General features: G+C 42.9%; 1 protein-coding gene and 1 long non-coding RNA gene across 5 annotated transcripts in view; one reads left to right on the forward strand and one right to left on the reverse strand.

Annotated features, from left to right (window-relative positions):
- Window positions 1-15,046, forward strand: part of SLC23A2 (solute carrier family 23 member 2) — a 132,323-nt gene that overhangs the window by 33,934 nt on the left and 83,343 nt on the right. The window contains exon 1 of one of the 4 annotated variants that reach the window (XM_059705615.1): window positions 3,604-3,743. The exons of the other annotated variants lie outside the window; for them this stretch is intronic. The gene's annotated coding sequence lies outside the window, so the exon portion shown is untranslated. Of the gene's footprint in view, window positions 1-3,603; window positions 3,744-15,046 lie in introns of those variants that run through there. 4 annotated transcript variants of the gene reach the window in all.
- Window positions 1,081-1,314, reverse strand: LOC132239389 (uncharacterized). The gene is made up of 2 exons (XR_009454039.1): window positions 1,215-1,314; window positions 1,081-1,177 (listed from the first exon to the last, which is right to left on the reverse strand). It is a non-coding gene; the product is annotated as an uncharacterized LOC132239389 (long non-coding RNA).

The following is a 15,046-nucleotide window of genomic DNA, read 5'->3' on the forward strand; positions in this document are numbered from 1 at the left end:
AGGGCATTTTTCTGCTTATTTTTTCTTGTTTAATTCTAAGGGTATTTTTACAGTTTCAATTTAATCTTTGACCCAACAGTTAAGGGTGAAAATTGTGAAGTGGTTAGGCTTTCTTGGTTGATAATTATTTTTTCTCTCTTTGGCATCATGGTCAGGCAATGAGAAGTATTTTTTTTGTCAGGGCTGAAATTTTCATTTAGCATGATGATCAGTTTTCACAAATGCTCTTCAGTAATTGAAAATACAGTAAGAGCTCTATTTTCTATGGGGTGCAAAGTTTAATACCTATTATATTAGCCTTACCTTATTCATTATATTGGCCAGATTCTCTAATGGATATAAAATAAAATTAATGTGCTCATACCCCTCTTGCTCCTCATCTCCTTGGATATATAGTTAGCTTTATGAAGTGTGGTCATTTCTTCTATATTGCTAACCATTATGGGCCTTATTTCAATGAAATAATGTTTAGAACATAAAAATTGACATTATTTTCGTTGTGAATTTTATACTTTAGTAATATAGAATGATCATCTTTTCCCCATCTTATACTTTCTGGCAGGAATGCACTTTGTCAGCCACTCAAAAAATAACAGTAAAGCAGCATTAATATTGTTTTATCTTTATTTCACTTTGTCTTATTCTGTAGTCTGTTTCAAATTCTAATAGTGGTTTTCTTTAAAGAACATTTTTAAATAGTTAAAATAGTTTTTACCTCCCTTAATTTAGGTAAAAAACATTTTTTTAAACCTGTTCCTCTAGTTGTCAGAGCTAAGATCTGATATTATCTTGCCAATAAGGCTTTAGCATCATTCCCTCTTCATTCTTTATTAAGGCACTCTTATTTGATCTGCTTTATCGTTATTAATTACATATTTTACATTGCATAGCCTATGCTTACAGAATAATTTGACACATGCGTTTAGTTTTATGACTGGGTTTATGTTCCTTATTTAATTTTGTCCAGATCTTGATGGTTTTGGTTGGCATTCATTGTTAGCAGCCTTGTGTATTAGTGGCCTCTCTCAATCTTGCCTCTTGTGTGGTTGGAATAAAGTATCAAGCTTTTTCTACCCCCCCCCCCTTTTCTTCCTCAGCCCATGCATATCTGAGATTGCATTTTTGGCTTTTCCATATGAAGGCCAACTTGTCTGGGTATAAAATTCTTTGGTAAAACCTTTTCCTCAGTTCTCTATAGATCTGCATTTTAAAACCCTTTCCTCAGTTCTCTATAGATCTGCATTTTCTATTGACTTCTGGCATTTAATTCTGCCTTGGAAAATCCTAGGGCTCATCTCAATTATTGTTGCTATTTAAGTAAACCAAACATGATCTCCTTTTCCCTGAATATTTATATGACTTTTTCATCCAGTAGTTAAATTATTTTATCAAGTATAGGTTTCTTCTCTCTGATTTTGATTCTGATGTGCCCCTGTAATCTCTATGCTCGGATTTTTCTTCGGAATAGTTTTTTTTTTTTTTTATCATATACTTTTGTATTTAAGTCTGTTCCATTTGTTCTTTTATATATATATTTTTTTATTGATTTCAGAGAGAGGAAGGGAAAGGGAGAGAGAGATAGAAACATCAGTGATGAAAGAGAATCATTGATTGGCTGCCTGCCTCCTTTGATTGACTGCCTCCTGCATACCCCCCCTACTGGGGATCGAGCCTGCAACCCGGGCATGTGCCCTTTACCGGAATCCAACCCAGGACCCTTCAGTCCGCAGGCCGACGCTCTATCCACTGAGCCATACCAGCTAGGGCCCATATGTTCTTTATAACAAAGTTTTATTGAGATATAATTCACATACCATAAAGTTATTCCACATAAATTGTACAGTTCAGTGGCTTCCAGTAAATCAGATTTCTGCAGACATCACCACAATCAAATTTTAAAGCACTTTCTTCATCCCATAAAGAAATCCCCAACCTTTTAACAGTCACTCCCTATTTGTCCCCCATTTCCACCACAGCCACCACTGATCTGCTTTCTGCCTCTAGATTTGTCTGTTCTGGACATTTCATAGAAATGGAATCACACAGCATGACTGGCTTCTATGTTCGTTTTGTCTTTAAGTCCAGTTAAGAAACACGGACTGCTCATGGCTTGGCTGTGCTCTTCGCTTTCCCCCTCGTGGTTCTCGTCTCTGCACTGGAGTTGCCTTTCAGGCAATAATCCAGGCAGTAGCAGAGTTTCTCCAGCTTACCTTCACCTTTCAGTTTTCTACAATTTCACTTCCCTTTTTTTCTTCTCAGTTAATTTTAGTTTCCTTAGAATTCTTCCCCACCCCCTTGGTTTCAGTCCATTTTCTTTAATCATCTGCTCTTCTTTCCTTTCTTTTCCCCCCTTTAGTAGCAACTCTTTGGTTTGTTTTTCATTTTTCTCTCCTTGGTTCAAATTGAACTTTACTTTTCCTTCCTACAGTAGGATCTTTCTGAGGTCACTGGCTTCACAGAACTTTCTGAGCACAGGTCTTGTGTTCAGGATACAGAAGCTCGAGTGTTTTCTGTAGGCTGCGTGCTGGATTGTTGTTCTTTTTGCTCACTGAGGAGCAAGGGGTGTTCTGGTCTACCCGGGCATGTTGACCCGATGGGTTGGGTGTGTCCTGTGTGACCTGTGGCGCTTGTGGTGAATCTCCTACCTAGTTAAAGTATTTGGCTCTCAGCCTTCTCTCCAGTTTCTCCTGTGGCTTCTCCTCCAGTCAAGTGGCATCTTCCTCTTATGCTCACTGCTGATTTCCTTAAGTTTATTCACAAGTAAGTAACACTTAGAATTCCTTTCCTCCAGGAGTTGTCCTGGCACCTCTTCTTTCTTTGTCCCAGAGACCCCATCTTCTAAGATGTGCTTGGTTGCTGGCAGTGCCCCTTCTTCCTGGCTGTTTCTTATGTGAGCCTTATGGTCCCTGTCTGGATTGGAGAAGTGTGGTCTGGGGTTGGGAAGATGGAGGCAGGGATTTGTCCTCACAGCACATTCCGAGGTGGGGAGGTGCCCACTCCTAGGTTTCTGGCAGGTTCTGGCCTGGCCTCAGGACTAGAAAGAATAAAGTCTGACTGCAGATGTGGCTTCTTCCCTCTTCTTTGTGTCTTCATGGGCATTTCATTGGGGCCTCTGTCACTGGCACCTGCACACCAGATGCCTCATCTAACTGGGTTCCACTGGTTAGTGCTCAACGTTACAGCGATTTGTTGGCTTTGCCTATCATTTAAGGAAGAGATCATACCTTGAGATCTATTTTTAATCTTTGAAAACACTTGTCTTTGGACCCCCAAATGGGGAAATGAAAAATTACCAGGGAGTAGAATTAATCGCCCCTTTTTACTGAAGCTGAAAGCAGTGTGGGCGGACTTGTTCGTTTGAACGGAAGGATTTGGAAAGATAGGTTTTAATTTCCCTTATTTGTGTGGGTTTGAGAAATGTAATCCCAGCAGCTGCTTGGTTTCCACAATAGAATATCCAGCCGGCCGTCTCGAGAGGCGCAGACGCGGTAAGCAGGCCATGCTAAGGCTTGCAGCTACCGTTTGTAACCAGGTGGTGGCTGTTGTGTAACAGAAACAGATAGCATTTCTGACTGGGTGGTGTGGTTATACAATGTTGGCAAGCCCAATGTCGGGTTATAAAAGCGGGAAGTCCTTCAGCACCTGAAGTGTCTTGTGCTGAGCGTGAGAAGGATCCCAGCCTTGCAGACGCCAGCACAGATTAAAGAACATTTTTGTGGTTAGGGTATGAGTTCCCTCTGCAGGTAAGACCATTTTGTGGCACATAAACTTTGCTTTGGGGAATTAGTATCTTTGTGTCTGTCTGTGTCTGTGCCTGTGTGTGCATCTGTGAGTGTGTGCTCCTCTCTGTGTCCATGTGTCTGGTTTTCTGCAAATAAATGGCTGTGTGTGTGTGTGTGTCTGTGTGTGCGTCTGCTTGTCTGTGAGGTGGGTAAGGAGCCTGTGGCTCAGGTTTGCCCAGCTGGGTAACTAGAAAATCTCCAAAGTCTTTCTCAGTGCTGTCAGGCATTATTTAAATATGAATAACTGAACATTAACATCTAGGCAACTTTTAGGAGGCAGTGCCTTTCATTAAATATGGGAGAAAGAGTCATGATAAACACCTATTACAACAATTAAAAATGTCAGATTCTGTTTTTCAGGTGCTCAGTTACCTTATTCTCAGAGTTAGGTCCAGTCCTGGGACTTCCAAGGCTCCGTGTGATCTTTTATGTTTTGTTTGTAAGGAGAACTTTAAGGGTTGGAGGAAAGCACACAAGCCAAAGGAACACAGATTAAACAAATTCGACGAAGAGCCTGGAGTCTCTTGTAGCTGACTGCACCTATTTTTAATCCTTTTAAGGTTTTGGGGTTATAGAAATATCAGGTGCAGACACACAAAAAGCAATACATCTGTGGCACAGGACTCTAAGTGATCGCAGTCTCTGAATTGAATGGGTATTTTTTAAAAAATATATTTTATTGTTTTTTTACAGAGAGGAGGGGAGAGGGATAGAGTTAGAAACATCGATGAGAGAGAAACATCGGTCAGCTGCCTCCCGTAGGCCCCCGACTGGGGATGTGCCCGCAACCAAGGTACATGCCCTTGACCGGAATCGAACCTGGGACCCTTCAGTCCGCAGGCCAACGCTCTATCCACTGAGCCAAACCGGTTCTGGCTGGGTATGTTTTTTTATTAATTTAGAGGAACATGCTTCTTTGCATAAAAATGTGCATAACGTATTCACAGGCGTGGGATGTTTATGGAAGGTGAGGGAAAAGATAATTTTGATCGCGGTGTACTTGGTGTTAATCTGGAGAATAATTACAGCGTCCCAGTCCCAGGTTAATTGCAGTGTAGTTTAGCCAAACCCACTCTTCAACCATCCGGTCACCCGGCAGGGCAGGTGAAATTTCAGCACGCCCTTCCCCTTCTCTTGGGAGAGTCTGCAAGAAGGAGATGGAATTCTTGGTATACTGGACTAGGGGACAGTGGGGTTGGGGTGGGGAGGAAAAGGACATTGCAGAGGAGATTTGCAAATAGAATTTCTTCCAGACAATAGGAAGACAGCAGGTGGTTGAAGAACTAGTCAGTGGTCAGCAAACTGTGGCTCGTGAGCCACATGCGGCTCTTTGGCCCCTTGAGTGTGGCTCTTCCACAAAATACCACGTGCGGGTGTGCACGTACAGTGTGATTGAAACTTCGTGGCCCATGCGCAGAAGTTGGTATTTTATGGAAGAGCCACACTCAAGGGGCCAAAGAGCTGCCTGTGGCTCGCGAGCCGCAGTTTGCCGACCACTGAACTAGTAAATGTACCGAAGACCAGCAAAACTGAGCAGGTGTAATGGGTAGTTAGGAAATAAGGGAAAGGTGGAGCTAGACCTCTCTCTGCAGGTGACAGAAGGAAGTTTGGCTTTGGCACTTGGGATGGAGGAAAGGATGAAAACATGCCAAAGAGGAATGGTATGGTCTGAAGAGTAATTCAGGGAGCGGGCTGATAAGTACATTGAACTTGAGGCGTGGAATGAACAGTTACTTGAAATGCTTCTCCTAGCACACAGGCAGCAGTGGCATCAGCTGGAGGTGACGGAGGAGCCATCAGCTGTGCTGCAAAGGAAGGATGGAGCTGGGTGCTAGAGCAACAGAGAGTGGGGTACAGGGTTAGCAGGGCAGAGCCAGCCCCTGGAAGTTACCTTGGCACCCAAGGCTGTCCTCGTACTGGAATGTGGGTGAGGAGGGGCAGCAAATGACATTTGGAGATGTGGAAGAGGAAAAAGCTGCTTTCTTTCCATTCCCTGACAGTAAAGGGGCATTCCTTGGCTTCCTCCAGCATGACCTTCAGAAATGACCTCTGGTCGCTCATCTTCAGAGCCTTGTTCTGCTGGTCTCTAAGGGAACAGAAGCAGCTTTTGCTCCCAAAATAATTGCTGCTTTTGCCACTTGTCCTTGGCTTTTGTCCAAGGGTGAGTCAGCCTTTCTGTGCCTGTTTTCTAAACTCTAGAACCAATAACCACCCTTCTCAGAATTTTGATGAGGATTACATGAAATCATGTTTGCACCACAAAATATTTGCTTTCAATTAGGAATCATGCTTACTACCCACCTCACCCCACCGATATGATAGGCAGTCAATTCTGCGCTTTTTATGCTGTCATTAGAATTCTGTATAAAATTAACTTTTTGGTGTCCCCTGTAATGACTGATTAATACATTAAAAGTAGTGTTTAAATGAAAAAAAAAATCATTTGCACAAGAGATGATAACGTTAAGTCACACACAGTAGAAATAAATGCAGTAAAACCCATCTTGATTCTGTTTGACCTTTTTCAAATATACATTTATATTTTAATTCTGGTCCACAGGCTATACCTTTTGCTTCACTACGTCTCCCTCTCCCCTCTCTTGTCTCAGCCACATGATATCCTTGAATAAACCTGGAGGGCAGGGATTAGGTTTTGTTTCTACTATATGACTAACTGGCCCATGGAAAAATGTGTAGGCTTTCTCTAAATATTTGAATGCCTTTCCTGTGATGGACACTGTGTTCCTGCCCCTATCCCTTCCTGGTCAGGGAGCTAGACAAAGAAGCTATGTGCCTTGGAAACACATAAGAAGGGCTGCTAACCCAGGAATGCTTCTTGGAGGAGGAGGCCTTTTGAGCTAAGACCTGGGAATTGCAGGTCAGTGTGGACCAAGTGGATGGCACCTGGGGCAAGAGAGGAATGGTGAGGATGATGAGTCTTAAGGTCTTGTCATAATTTTATTGAAATACAATTTCGGGAAGAGATTTCTGTTAGATGATCTTTCCTACAACATTAGGTCAGAAAACAAAGATCACTGGTGAGTTTGTATTTTAAAGCCCCCACACCAACACGATGTCAGCAGCTTTGACCTTTTTTTGACTATCTTTTTCCTAACCGGTAGTCGATGACTCAATACCTTCTTATCTATATAGATTGGCCATTGCTTTTCATGACTCAGGCTGTGTAAACCAACATCAGCAAACAGCCATATTGGGCTGGATTTAAGTGCTTTTAAGGACTTAGAGTTTATTTTGGGACTAGAGCTTATTCTGTACCAACGGCTTTTAGGACTGAAGGAGTCTTCTGAAGGCAGGGCATAGTCTTTAACATCTGTTTTGTTTTTATCACTTGTGCATTTTACTTTATGCACCAAACATTTTTGCTTTCAATTAGGAATCCTGCTCGCTACCCACTTCACCCTGTATATGATCCAGGAGTATTTGCCACGTCTACCCAGCAGCTTTGTGTCCTCTCTTGCCCACAGTTGAAGTCCTCCTCTCCATTTTAAGTGACTCTTAAGTAATCCAGCACTATTCGCCCAGAGGCCCCTTTCTTCCACCTTGGAGCAGGGTTGTTGCTATGGGGCAAGTGAGTCTTATCACAGATTCCTTTTTTTTTTTTTTAATATATTTTATTGATTTTTTACAGAGAAGAAGGGAGAGGGATAGAGAGTTAGAAACATCGATGAGAGAGATTGATCAGCTGCCTCCTACATGCCCCCCACTGGGGATGTGCCTGCAACCAAGGTACATGCCCTTGACCAGAACCGAACCCAGGACCCCTCAGTCAGCAGGCCGACGCTCTATCCACTGAGCCAAACCAGTTCGGCTTATCACAGATTCTTGTATTATTTGCATTTATGTTTTCTATGTAGTATTCATTCAGTGCCATCTATTTGGGGTAAATGTGTATCATTAACATTTACTGAGAACCTGTTCTGTGCTAAGAGCTGGGAATATAAAGATGAATTGTACACAAGGGGACTCTCCTCTTGGGGAGCAGTCTTAGTGAGTAATGCATTCAGTGGTTGAATGCTTTGAACTTGGGACTACTACTAAGTGCTGATGATGGGAGGGCACGATTTCTTAATTTCAGGAGCAGCTCAGCCCTTAATTCCTCTTTAAATAGGCCCATCATGCTTCCATGTCAGGTGGGCCATGGGGGTGTGGCCTTGAAAGGACACTTCCTCCTGGGTTCTCAGTGGGTGGTTCCCGAGATGGAACCTGGACCCTAATCCTGGGTTCCCCCTCAGAAGTCCGGGCTTTATCTGGCTTATTTATTTATTTATTTATTTATTTTTTCAGAGAGAGAAACATTGACTTGTTGTTTCACTTATTTATGCATTCCTTGGTTGATTCTTTTTTTAAAAAAATATACTTTATTGATTTTTCACAGAGAGGAAGGGAGAGGGATAGAGAGTTAGAAACAGCGAAGAGAGAGAAACATCGATCAGCTGCCTCCTGCACACCTCCTACTGGGGATGTGCTCGCAACCAAGGTACATGCCCTTGGCCGGAATCGAGCGTGGGACCTTTCAGTCCACAGGCCGCTGCTCTATCCACTGAGCCAAACTGGTTAGGGCCCTTGGTTGATTCTTATGTGTCCCCTGATAAGGTATCTAACCTGCCATCTTAGCATATCTGGTCAATGCTCTAACCAACTGAGCTACTTAGCCAGGACTATCTGGCTTATTTTTTAATTTTCTTCTTAAGAGAATAAATCCACAAACCAAAACAGTGACAGAAGACTGACACAGCTCATGAGGTATAACAGGAGGTTTTCTTAATTTCTTCTCTCTTTCCCTCCCCCTCTCTATCCCTCCCTCCCCCTCCCGCCCCCATTTATTTATTTATTTACTTACTTACTTACTATTGGGGGTGACATTGGTTAATAAAATTGTATAGGTTTCAGGGGTACACAGAGGCTTTTTTATTTTATTGGGGTGATTTTGGTCAACATGAAGGTTTTCTTGATTACAGTTATTGAAGTGGATGGTTATTTTGGAGCTCGATAGATTTTTAAAAAATATATTTTTATTGATTTCAGGGAGGAAAAGAGAGAAACATCAGTGATGAGAGAGAATCATTGATTGGCTGCCTCCTGCTTGCCCCATGCTGGGGATTGAGCCTGCAACCCGGGCATGTGCCCTGTCTGGGAATTGAACCGTGACCACCTATTTCATAGATCAACACTCAACCACTGAGTTTGGAACTCGATAGAATTTGAAGAAAGCCACTCTGAGGCCTTGATTCTGGGCGCTCCATCGTTGTAGAGCGGGGATAGTATAATATTAGTCTCAGTCACCTTTTACCACTTTGGCAAATTATGGGAATAATAGTTGAAGTTCAGCAAATAACCTGATTTAAATTGGGTTCTTGGAATATGCCTTTTATGCTACTGGGCAGAACTTTAGTTACTTTGGTGACTTTTGTGCCATATTTGATGAGCCATAGTACAAAGCCATAGTACAAAACTGGGTTCCCTTGTGTGATGTGCTCTGAAGTTTTTTGTCCTGTTATAGTTAATCATTTAAACAATTCTGTTTGAGATCCACTAAGTTGATTTCATGGCCCACAAGTGCGTAGTGACTTGCAGTTTGAAAAACAAGAGCAAGAGTTCTTAGAATGTTTTGGAAAAGGCTGTAGGATGACTGGTGTTTTTTCAGTTACACCCTGTTTGCATAGCCATTATCACAAGATCAAACAATAACCATGCCCTCACTCATTGCCGCTTAAGTAGAATAATGACAGCTAGGCTCAGTGTCAGAAGTGTCAACTTCCTAAGGCAGGACCCTATGTATTAGGCAACCATTTAATTAAGTACACTTAAAGGGGGTTGATCATATACAAATAGAGGTTATTTGTTCCAATAATCTTTTCTTGGCTTGGGTTCAAAGGGTTTGGTCAAATGACAGCATTAAGCAGAATTTAATGGAGCAGCCACAGCTCAGCTATAATCCCCTAATGATGGGATTTAAGCAGAGAACCATGAATTGGCTTTTAAAATGTGCTTTGTCATTGAACCTGGCCACCTCTGAAAGCTCTTGTTTGTGTCTTGGTAAAGACCAAGCTACCACTTGGCCAATAAAGGTTTTGAGTTTCTTTATCCCAGAGTCGTCTTAGTGATACTCTCACCTGTCCGGATAGGTTTATGGAAGCAGAGAAAACAGCTGTATTCCACACCAGGCCACCAAAGGTGTAGGGCAGTGGTTGGCAAACTCATTAGTCAACAGAGCCAAATATCAACAGTACACGATTGAAATTTCTTTGGAGAGCAAAATTTTTTAAACTTAAACTATATGGGCAGGTACATTGTCATTAACTTAATTAGGGTACTCCTAAGCTGGCCTTTGCTAAAAACATCCTCAATCTGATTGAGGTACGTTCGCTGAGGTCGACCCCTTCCAACTCTCCCATCCACACTCGTCTTGTATACTTGTTTCGTCTATCTCCTTTCGTTTATCCTCTCTATATGTCCAAACCATCTCAACATACCTTTCTCAGTCCTCGACACTACATCTTCTTTCACTCACCTCCACAACGTTCCCTAAAATTAACTAACTGCACAATGAGACTGCTGACTGGCTCATTCAACTTGTGCATGAATCGCGCGTGCCTCCCCTGAGCTGCATCTCCCGTCGCCCGACCAACCGACACCCCCCACTTCTTCTAACACCACTTCTTCAAAATAGACTCGCCCAGGCCGAAAACCGACTTCTACGCATGGGCCACGAAGTTTCAATCGCACTGTACGTACGCACCCGCACGTGGTATTTTGTGGAAGAGCCACACTCAAGGGGCCAAAGAGCCGCATGTGGCTCGCGAGCCATGGTTTGCCGACCACTGGTGTAAGGGATCTGAGGACCATTAGTTAACATCAGAACATTGTACATTTGTTAACAATGGTGATTCCTGGGTTCCAACCCAGACCCCTGGAATCAGACTGTGTGGGAGAAGACACTTAAAATTTTTTTTCTTCAAAAATTGATTTTATTGAACTATAGTTTACATATAGTAGATATATATACATACCAATGGAGCCACCAGAATCATAAGATACCTGGTTATTGAAACCTCTTTTATAGATCTTAGTAATAGTTTATAGTTTTATTAACCTCTTTCATGGCTCTTAGTAATAGTTTATAGTTTATGTACATTTTTGGTTAAATGTATTAAGTATTTAAAGCTATTATTGTCATTTTAAACAGAATTCTTTCATCCTCTTAACCTTTTCTGTAAATATCTTAGGTTTTGTGTGCCAGGTGGCCTCTGTCACTTGTTCTTCCTTGTTGTTGTTTATAACCCTTTAAAAATGTGAAAACTATTCTCTGCTGGGGGCCATACAAAACCAGTCCAGGCAGTAGTTTGCCATCTTCTGATCTAGATGCTTATTGCTGGCATCTGGGGTGTGTTTCAGTCAACATCAAAGGAGGCTTGCTCATCTGTTTTCTACCTGGCCATTCATGTATAGATTCTCTCAGATTTTCTTACCTCTTGATATGGTTATAATTTGGTGTTTCCCTTTCAAACACTTCCCTCATCTGTTAGTTGAATGATAGCAGCAATGTCTGCACCCTGCCTTTTCCCTGACATTAAAATGTATCTATTGTTAATCTCAGATATCAGGTATTTATTTTTTATTGTTTTCATTGGGGCGGGGGGGGGGAGAGAGAGAGAGAGAGAGAGAGAGAGAGAGAGAGAGAGAGAGAGAGAGATCAATTTGTTGTTCCACTTATGTATGCATTCATTGGTTGGTTCTTGTATGTGCCCTGACTGGGAATTGAATCCACAACCTTGGCATATCAGGACAATGCTTTAACCAACTGAGCCAACTGGCCAGGGCCCCTTTTTTAAAGCATCATTTATTCATTCCACAAATTTTGGGGAGCCTTTTATATGGGTGCCAAATTCGGCACTGAGAGTTGGGGCGGCAGGCTGTGAATACTGCCTCTTGTTCTGTACCTGTCTGGTGCAGAACGCCGTCTCACTATGTTAGAACCATCTTCATGGTTCCCAGACATGCAAAGAGGTGTGACCCCGTCAGGAAGCACTGATGGGGGCTCCCCCAAGGGAAAGGATGCTTGTTTGGGAGGGACTGCGTGTGCAAGAACCCAAAGGCTAGAAGAGGACCCAATACCTTCAAGACCCGAAAGACAGAGATGACAGCATGGTGGGGGCCAAGCTTCACACAGTGAACTTGTAGCCTTCCTAAGGAATTCCATTGTCATTTGTGACATCATCAAAGAGCATGGCAGTTTCCATAGCATGGTTGTCCTGGCGGCAGTATGGGCAAGTGGTAGAGATGGAATAAGAAAATGACAAGAGGCTGTTGTACTGCTGACAAGAGGATGGCTTGGGCTGTGGAGTGACCAGGCTGCACAGGTTTGGGACTCTTGGTCTGAGGAGGGCGGGCTTTAGCCGTCCCTGCCCCTCAGAGCTCCCTCACATCACAAGGAGGGCAGGGACTGCACAGCAGGCCAAGCAGAAGCAGTGCTTGCAGGCCAGCTGGCCTGGGCTATATTCCTCTAGAACCGTGGTTGGCAAACTGTGGCTCGCGAGCCACATGCGGCTGTTTGGCCCCTTGAGTGTGGCTCTTCCTAAGCCTTAGGAGTACCCTAATTAAGTTAATAACAATGTACCTACCTATATAGTTTAAGTTTAAAAAATGTGGCTCTCAAAAGTAATTTCAATCGTTGTACTGTTGATATTTGGCTCTGTTGACTAATGAGTTTGCCAACCACTGCTCTAGAACAGTGGTTCTCAACTTGTGGTCGCGACCCCTTTGGGGGTCGAACGACCCTTTCACAGGGGTCGCCTAAGACCATCGGAAAACACATATAATTAACTATTGTTTTTGTGATTAATCACTATGCTTTAATTATGTTCAATTTGTAACAATGAAATTGGGGGGTCACCACAACATGAGGAACTGTATTAAAGGGTCATGGCATTAGGAAGGTTGAGAACCACTGCTCTAGAAGGTTGGTTATCACTTGAGCATAATTTTATGTATTGTTTGTATAAACATTGTTAGGACAGGACTATTGACCATAGTTTGATCTTCCACTGCTTATAGCTGTGCATCCTTTGGCAAGTTACTTAACTTTACTGAAGCTCTGTTTCTACTTTTGTAGAGTTAGTGTGCAAGTCAAGTAACACTATGGGAAAAAGAATTCCATTTGCATAATGAGAAGGAAGAGATGTGCCTGGCACACGTAGGTACTTAGCTGGAAAACTGTTACTACTCTTATTGGGTGTCCTCATCATTTTCATTGTTGGCGAACCTGACCTTTCATCCATCAGCCTCTCCTTTTCCCTTTGCCTTGAGGTTAGGGCCAAAATAGCAAGTGGCCTTGTTGATTTTTCTTTCCCAGGGAGTAAGAGGGGTGATGGGGGACTGTGAGTGGTTAGCCCCCAGTGTCAGATTCCCTGGGGCATTTTGCCTTTTGTTTTCACAAAAATTTAACACACCCTAAATTCCACTCTCCCCTTTCTTATCTTTTGCTGTGCTTGCCTCTGAGCCTTGGCATTTCCCCACACAGAAGTTCAGTCTGCAGGTTGGAACATTCTGATCTGGTTCGTGGGCTGTTTCTGCCCTCGAGGCTGTCTTTACTTCATCTCTCCTAGTGCTGGGCTGTGGGTGCTGTCATTTTGGGACTTCCAAGGATCCGGTTCTTTGTTCAGCTTTCACTGTCCTCTCCTCCTCTTCCTTCCACTTGCCCGACTGGGAAGCCCATCTTGCCCGGGCCGTGCAGTCCTCTGCCCCAAGCCCTTCTCAGAACACCATGCCCTGCGCTTTCTTGGGTCCCCTCCCCTCTTGTGCTCATTTGAGTTTTCAGGACACTCTAAAGCAGCGGTTCTCAACCTGTGGGTCACGACCCCTTTGGGGGCCGAACGACCCTTTCACAGGGGTCGCCTAAGACCATCGGAAAACACACATATAATTACATATTGTTTTTGTGATTAATCACTATGCTTTAATTATGTTCAATTTGTAACAATGAAAATACATCCTGCATATCAGATATTTACATTATGACTCAGTAGCAAAATTACAGTTATGAAGTAGCAACGAAAATAATTTTATGGTTGGGGGTCACCACAACATGAGGAGCTGTATTAAAGGGTTGTGGCATTAGGAAGGTTGAGAATTACTGCTCTAAAGGATGTTGCTGTGTAAGAGACAGGCAAAAGGAGGGGGTAGGTCCTCCCAGTACAGCTTATAGAGTCAGTTAACGCCCGGTAGGGAAAAATGTACAGACTACTTGGTGGAAAGTGTTCTTGTCAGGATGGAACTTGTCCCCCTTGTGCCTGATGCTGGGGACAGTGTGGAGGGTGAATGTCCATGTCTGAAACAAACATGCAGACCAAATTAACCTGGGAGAGTAAATGTATTCTACATTAAAAAGCCATCCTTTTGCCCTGGCCAGGTAGCTCAGTTGGTTAGAGTGTCGTTCCGATACACCAAGGTTGTGGGTTCGATCCTCTGTCAGGGCACATATAAGACACAACCAGTGAATGCATAAATAAGTGGAACAACAGGTTGATGTTTCTCTCTTTCCCTTCCTCTCTCAAATCAGTTTTATAAAAAAAGTTCATCATTTCCCCTGAAGTTAACATGGGTCCTCATGGGTTGGAAAGCTCTTCTGGCAGGCTAAAGACGATGGGGCGGGATTGTGGAGCAAAGAGCTTGTGGGTGTCTCTGAATATGACTGTATGGCATGTGGTCTTGTGAAAATCTAGCAGTATTTCACCATCTTCTTTGCCTGTCATATCTTTTGGAAAACAAGCTACTGGCTGTCAAGGTAAAGATCCCTGGGACTACTTCAGGCAGATCTTAGGAATGTTCATTGTCATGTTGTATCTCCACCCCTCTTACCCCACCCCCCTGCCAGATCTGGGGAGGTTATGGGTGGCAGTGGCTAGATCAAGATGTAGATTGTTCATTATTTTTTGAATTGTTGCAGAACACTTTAATTAAAAATGTAGGAAAAAGATTAATTCTAAGTAAGCACACACAATCTCTGTCAGGGCTACCAGTAGAGCCTGTAGGGTTTTCTAAGTGATGTTTGTAACTTCCCCTTTGAATATAGAAAGTCCCCACTTTTATGCTTTGGAAAGTGCATAAGTGGGTCTTCATATCCCCTACAAATAGCAGAAAAGATGAAGAAGAAATATAATAATCCACTTGTCCCTGTTCTTGAAAAAGGAAAATTATTTAAAAAGTCACTAAACCACAGCAAGTCCCATAGACTCGTTCTATTA

The sequence above is a fragment of the Myotis daubentonii genome, chromosome 8, assembly GCF_963259705.1.
Source record: "Myotis daubentonii chromosome 8, mMyoDau2.1, whole genome shotgun sequence".
Classification (NCBI taxonomy): Eukaryota; Metazoa; Chordata; class Mammalia; order Chiroptera; family Vespertilionidae; genus Myotis; species Myotis daubentonii.